Source organism: Triticum aestivum, chromosome 1B, assembly GCF_018294505.1.
Source record: "Triticum aestivum cultivar Chinese Spring chromosome 1B, IWGSC CS RefSeq v2.1, whole genome shotgun sequence".
In the NCBI taxonomy this organism is placed as follows: domain Eukaryota; kingdom Viridiplantae; phylum Streptophyta; class Magnoliopsida; order Poales; family Poaceae; genus Triticum; species Triticum aestivum.
In genome coordinates, this window is record NC_057795.1 from 442,164,419 (window position 1) to 442,171,134 (window position 6,716).

Sequence of the window (6,716 nt, forward strand, 5' to 3'; positions counted from 1 at the left end):
GGAGTACAAGAGCAGTGAAAACACGCAGGCTCAGTGATTACATGGCCCACCTCACACTATCACCATATTTTCTGGACACTGTGCGACACCTAACTCTTTACATAGTACTAGTATAGTACGTATTATAATTTATCAGCGAGATAAATTTGTACAATGCTATGAAGCTTCCAGCTTCTTTTACATGTATCTTGCGTCCAAGGTTGCCCGTTGCAACATTTCATCAAATAAAAAGGAGACTAACATGCATGCTATTGCATCTCAATGATTGAGAGATCATAGCCAATATGTACTCCCTCCGTTCCAAAATAAGTGTCTCAGCTTTATGCAAACTTTAGTACATAGTTGTACTACTACTAAAGTTGACACTTATTTTGGAACAGAGACATCTAAAGAAACGATCCATGCAGTCCCTAGCCCTTGAACCGTAAACCCTAACCAGGCTTTAATTTGCTGGCAACGTTGGAGCTTCCCAAGAAATGAAGTTTGCAACCCTTTGGCCATCGGATCATTTTGTGCAGTTTCACCAAAATGGAGATGAGCATCCCTGTGGCAAAGAAATTGAAGAAGCATGATTAGAATAAGATTGCTGGGACTAGTTGATAAGACATAAACTCATCAAAAATACAGTACATAGAAGCCAATAGAGGTATGTGCGGGGCAAAGAAGTAGAGAAATATCCACATGGAGTGATGTGGGCAACTGGAGTAGCGGTGCAAGCCGACTGTAAAGGGAGTTGTACCTGAGGGATGTGGGGACGTAGCCCAACCTTGAGGAGGGCGGCGGGAGGTGGCAACTGCCCACGCCGCAGCAGTGAGCAAGGGACGAAGGCAACCTCATCGGCTTTGTGAGAGTGAACGGCGGGGACCCCTGATTGGGACGTGCCGACAGTGGGTTTTCGCCATCGGCGACGGCGACCACATCTACACTAAGCATCCACCCCTTCCCCCAGCGGACGTGATCCGCCGGGATGTTAGAGATGTGGCCACAGTCGTTTTGTGCGAGAGAGTGTGAAGAGAGCAACCCCAGCAAGGAACCGTGTAGGCTGGCCCGTCCTGACTATGTATATAGTGGAGTGGTTTCCTTTTCTCTCCATGTGAGCCTATTATATTGCGTACGTGCCACTGAACAAAAAAACTTTATTTATAAATGACGCGACACCTACTACTCGTTCTCCTATAAACCTTGCGCTTGGCATCTCCAAAATATTAACCTTGCGATTGGCTCTTCGCCTCTTCGGGAAGTCGAGCAATAATGGTACTGCAGTATATATCATTCTGGCTATATGAGACCGAATGAATTGATGCACGTGCACCATGTGGGAGAGGGTCGAGGGGCGAGGGAGAGTGCATACTATTATGTTCGTTTCAATATGGACTACATACGGAGAAAAATGAGTGAATCTACACTCTAAAATACGTCTATATACATCAGTGTTTGGAGTATGTACTAGTAGTTCATACTAAAATCTACTAAAGGACATATATATTCCAAACAATATGATAATCTCTCTAACCAAGGTAGGGACGAGGAGTAAACGGAGGGAGTAGTAAAATTTTCTCCTCGTCCTGTGAGCCACCGGACGCGTGGGCGAGGGAGCGGGCGTAATGCGTACAGTACTACTAGTAAGCAAGCTTCACCTCATCCTGCGAGCCACCACGCCCGTGGGCGGGGGAGACGGTGTACTAATCAAGCTTCTCCTCATTCTGCGAGTTGACGGGACACATCAAAAGTACTCCAGTGTATAGAGCCTTGCCTCTAAGGTAGGCCCCACATGGTTTGCCTCTTCTTTAACATAACGCATCAAGTCGCAATTTGCTTGCTCACCCGTGGTAGACGATCCTCCCTCCATCAAGTGGACAACTAGTACACATGTCAAATTACCAAGTGGGCTTCCTTTTCGTACAGAAATGAGCTCCACCGTGTACCCGCGCGGGTGTGGTTGGGAAAGAGACGGGAGTGCGTGCGCCATGCGTGCACCTCTTCTCTTTGTGCACGTCCCCCACCTACGTGGGTGTATGTGAGAGAGATACAAACCTAGACAGATGGCGTGTGCCATCGTGAGTGTTTTTTGTTTTGGGCCGGGGGGGGGTTGATTTCGTGAATGTATTTTTGGGAATATGTGTCGATGACATCTCAAACAAAATTTTGCATGCAATGTGTGTGAAATGGAGGCCTATCCATATCATATATAGAGGGCCGGGCGATCCACGAGAAGAGAGGGAGGGTCATAGATATCGATAGAGTCAAAGAGAGGATCAAGTGGGTGGGTGCGAGATCGATGAAGAGAGCCATCGAAATTGTGTGTGTGTGCAAGTCAAAGTGTAGGACCTTGAGAAGAGGTGTCTAGAGGGGGGGGGATTAGACACTAAGTACCAAAGTTGCAGTTTTTAACTTCTTTAAGTTTAAGTTGAGTTTAGGCACAACTTTAACATTCACAATACATAACAAGCAAGCATGCTAAGAGTATATGAGCAACGGAAAGTAAAGGATGCAACTTGCAAGAATTTAAAGGGAAGGGTTTTGGAGGATTCAAACGCAATTGGAGACACGGATGTTTTTGTCATGGTTCCGATAGGTGGTGCTATCGTACATTCACGTTGATGGAGACTTCAACCCACGAAGGGTAACGGTTGCGCGAGTCCACGGAGGGCTCCACCCACGAAGGGTCCACGAAGAAGCAACCTTGTCTATCCCACCATGGCCGTCGCCCACGAAGGACTTGCCTCACTAGCGGTAGATCCTCACGAAGTAGGCGATCTCCTTTCCATTACAAACTCCTTGGTTCAACTCCACAATCTTGTCGGAGACTCCCAAGTGACACCTAGACAATCTAGGAGACACAACTCTCCAAGAAGTAACAAATGGTGCGTTGATGATGAACTCCTTGCTCTTGTGCTTCAAATGATAGTCTCCCCCACACTCAACTCTCTCTCACAGGATTTGGATTTGGTGGAAAGAAGATTTGAGTGGAAAGCAACTTGGGGAAGGCTAGAGATCAAGATTCATATGGTAGGAATGGAATATCTTGGCCTCAACACATGAGTAGGTAGTTCTTTCTCAGAAATAGGATGCTAGAAGTGTAGGCTTGTTCTGATGGCTCTCTCCATGAATGAAGAGGAGGTGGAGGGGTATATATAGCCTCCACACAAAATCTAACCATTACACACAATTTACCAAACTCGGTGGGACCGAATCAACAAACTCGGTCGGACCGATTCAGTAAACCTAGTGACCGCTAGTGATTTCGGTGGGACCGACATGCAACTCGGTAGGACCGATATGGTTAGGGTTAGGGCATAACGTAATCTCGATGAGACCGATTACACAAACTCGGTGAGACCGATTTTGGTAATTAGCTGACCAGAGAGTTGTCAGGCAAACTCGGTGGAACCGATTACTCAAACTCGGTGGGACCGATTTTGGTAATAAGTTAACCAGAGAGTTTGCATTGTAATCTCGGTAGTACCGATTGTTCAAACTCGGTGAGACTGATTTTGGTAATGGACATATACAGAGAGATTACAATCCCATCTCGGTGAGACCGAGATCCCTATCGGTGAGACCAATTTGTCTAGGGTTTGTGGCAGTGGCTATGACATCTGAACTCGGTGGCGCCGGATAGAAAGAATCGATGGGGCCGAGTTTGACTTTAGGTTTAGGTCATATGTGTGGAAGTGGGAAAGTAGTTGAGGGTTTTGGAGCATATCACTAAGCACTGTGGAGCAAGAAACTCATTAAGCAACACCTCATCCCTTCTTGATAGTATTGGCTTTTCCTATAGACTCAATGTGATCTTGGATCACTAAAATATAAAATGAAGAGTCTTGAGCTTGAAGCTTGAGCCAATCCTTTGTCCTTAGCATCTTGAAGGGGTTCCCACATCTTTTAGTCCATGCCACTCCGTTGTTGAACCTGTCTGAAATATACTAGATAAAAGTGTTAGTCCAACAAGAGATATGTTAACATTAATTACCAAAACCACCTAGGAAGCACTTGTGCTTTCAATCTCCCCCTTTTTGGTAATTGATGACAACATACATCATAGCTTTAGATAAAGATATAAAGAATAGCAAGTAAAGCTTTGGAAAGACATGTAACAAGCATAGGCTCCCCCTACATGTATGCAATCATGTGAATATGGAATATAGAAGCATGTGAGAGCATAACCATGATAGAGTAGGCAATGTGTTACATGTATCTTGGCCATATGCATCAGAGCAAAGAATATTAAAGAAAATACCTTCATGCTCATGAGTCCTTCTTGCAAACAGTATGTACATCAGCAAGAATTCCTCATACACATGATTGTGATGCATATACTTACCTTGTAGTCTTGAGTTGGCTTAGGATGGAGTGAACCTCTGTAAACAAGGTTAGATAACCCAGGTACATCTACTAGCAAGAGCAAACAAAATTTAAATGATTTCTTTCCCTTAGATGTCTTGCTCCCCCTGAATCTAACATGGGATACTGGGAGAAGATAGGGAACAGAAAATCAAAGCTGAAAGATATAAATGAACAGAGCTAATGCGAATAAGCACATATGAACATGTCTTTCCCCTAAAGAAGACATGTGGCATCTCTCCTATTGAACATCAAGCATCTGTGATCCTTGAGAAATACTTTCTACTTGAGTATTCTCTCCCCCTGGAGATCTCTTCCCCCCCCCTATGGAAGTAATACTCTCTCCCTTTTGGAAGTGATAAGCTTTGATGTGATCTATCTCTCCCCCTTTGACATCAATTTCCAAGAAGGGTTTGATCCTTGAGTCACAACACAAAGCATTTATATAAATGTGATGCTTGTAGAGGACAAGATTCATTGAGTGGAGCTGGATCAGAAGAAACACAGAATAAGTGGCAAACTGTTTTTCCTGTTTTGAAATCGGTGGCACCGAGTGGTATGCTTCGGTCGTACCGAAAGGATTCGGTTGGACCGAAAACAACAAATCGGTGAAACCGAGTTCATCACAGAGAAAACACTTGTCACCTCAGCTCATTAGACTAGTAAGATCTCACAAAGATTTGCAAGGAATTTACTGAATGATATGCAATGAATTGGATGCAGAAAATGCAGAGCAAACAGAAAGAAATCTAGATGAAGCTTTTTTTGAAAGGGGAAACAAATATGCATGAGACAAATGCAAAAGCACAGTAAAGAACACGAGAGAACTTCATCTAGAGATGGTCGGCGATAAAGTCACCTATGTTAGAGTATATTGACTTAGGAGTCAAGTGAGATCACTTGATCATAGGTCATACTCATCATTTAAGCTTAAAATGGGGTTACCATTTTTCGTTTAGGCATCTTGATGTATTCACATCTTGTCGAGTTGCTTTAGCTCATGACTCGGAGTAAAGCTTCTCTAAGATGGAATAACATACCTTGGTTGGTGGTGTTGACCATGTAGTTGAACTTGTGTGGGTTGCTCAAGGTTGATGTAGCTCATCAAGAGTTGGGAGCACCATTTGGAATTTGAGTCCATCTACCTACATGGGTTAGTTCTTGCAAGGAAGAGCACTTGTGTATCCAAAAATGATAATCATGAAGCTCAACATAGAATTTGTCAAAGGATATGTTTGAATGGTTCCGTGCTTCCTTGTCTTCAACGACCATAGTGTAGAGACTTGGTGATGTAGAGATTGCTCAAGATGTGAGTAGATTACAATCTAATGGAATTTGATTCAACCAAGTACCTACATGGGTTATATAACATGCAAGATGCAAATATATCCAAGACATAGGGTTTTCATCATAAGAGAAATATCAAGGATTAGTCATAAGCTCATGTCTTGCATGTATCCAATGGAGTTTCTACTCCAAGTTTGAAGCATCTATGATGTTCAATTCTCCTCTCAACCTGCAAAACACTTTCTCATCAAGAGGTTTAGTGAATATATCCGCTAATTGCTTTTCGGTGCGAACATGCTTAAGATTAATGTCACCCTTAGCAACATGATCTCGAATGAAATGATGACGAACTTCAATATGCTTAGTTCGAGAATGTTGTACGGGCTTATGACCAATTTTGATAGCACTTACATTGTTACAAAGCAATGGAACATGTTTCACATATATCCCATAATCTTTAAGAGTTTGGGTCACCCAAAGTAATTCAGCACAACATGAACCAGCGGCAATGTACTCCGCTTCGGCGGTAGATAAGGATACCGAGTTTTGTTTCTTGGAGGACCAAGACACAAGAGATCTACCAAGAAATTGACAAGTACCCGAAGTAGACTTTCTATCAACCTTGTCTCCGGCATAGTCCGAGTCAGAGTAGCAACAAGATTGAAAGAGGCCCTCTTAGGATACCAAATGCCAAAATTTGGTGTATGAATTAAGTATCTCACTATCCTTTTTACGGCCTTAAGATGACATTCTTTAGGAGCAGCTTGATATCTTGCACACATGCACACACTTAGCATAATATCGGGACGTGAAACACATAGGTATAACAATGAACCAATCATAGAGCGATAAACCTTTTGATCAACCGGTTCACCATCTTTGGTCAAGTCAAGATGTCCACTAGTAGGCATGGGTGTAGTCATACCTTTGCATTCTTGCATATTGAACTTCTTGAATAAGTCCTTAGTGTACTTCGTTTGAGAAACAAAATTACCTTCCTTAGTTTGCTTGATTTGCAACCCAAGAAAGAATTTGAGTTCACTCATCATAGACATCTCAAACTTTTCCGACATTAGCTTCCCAAA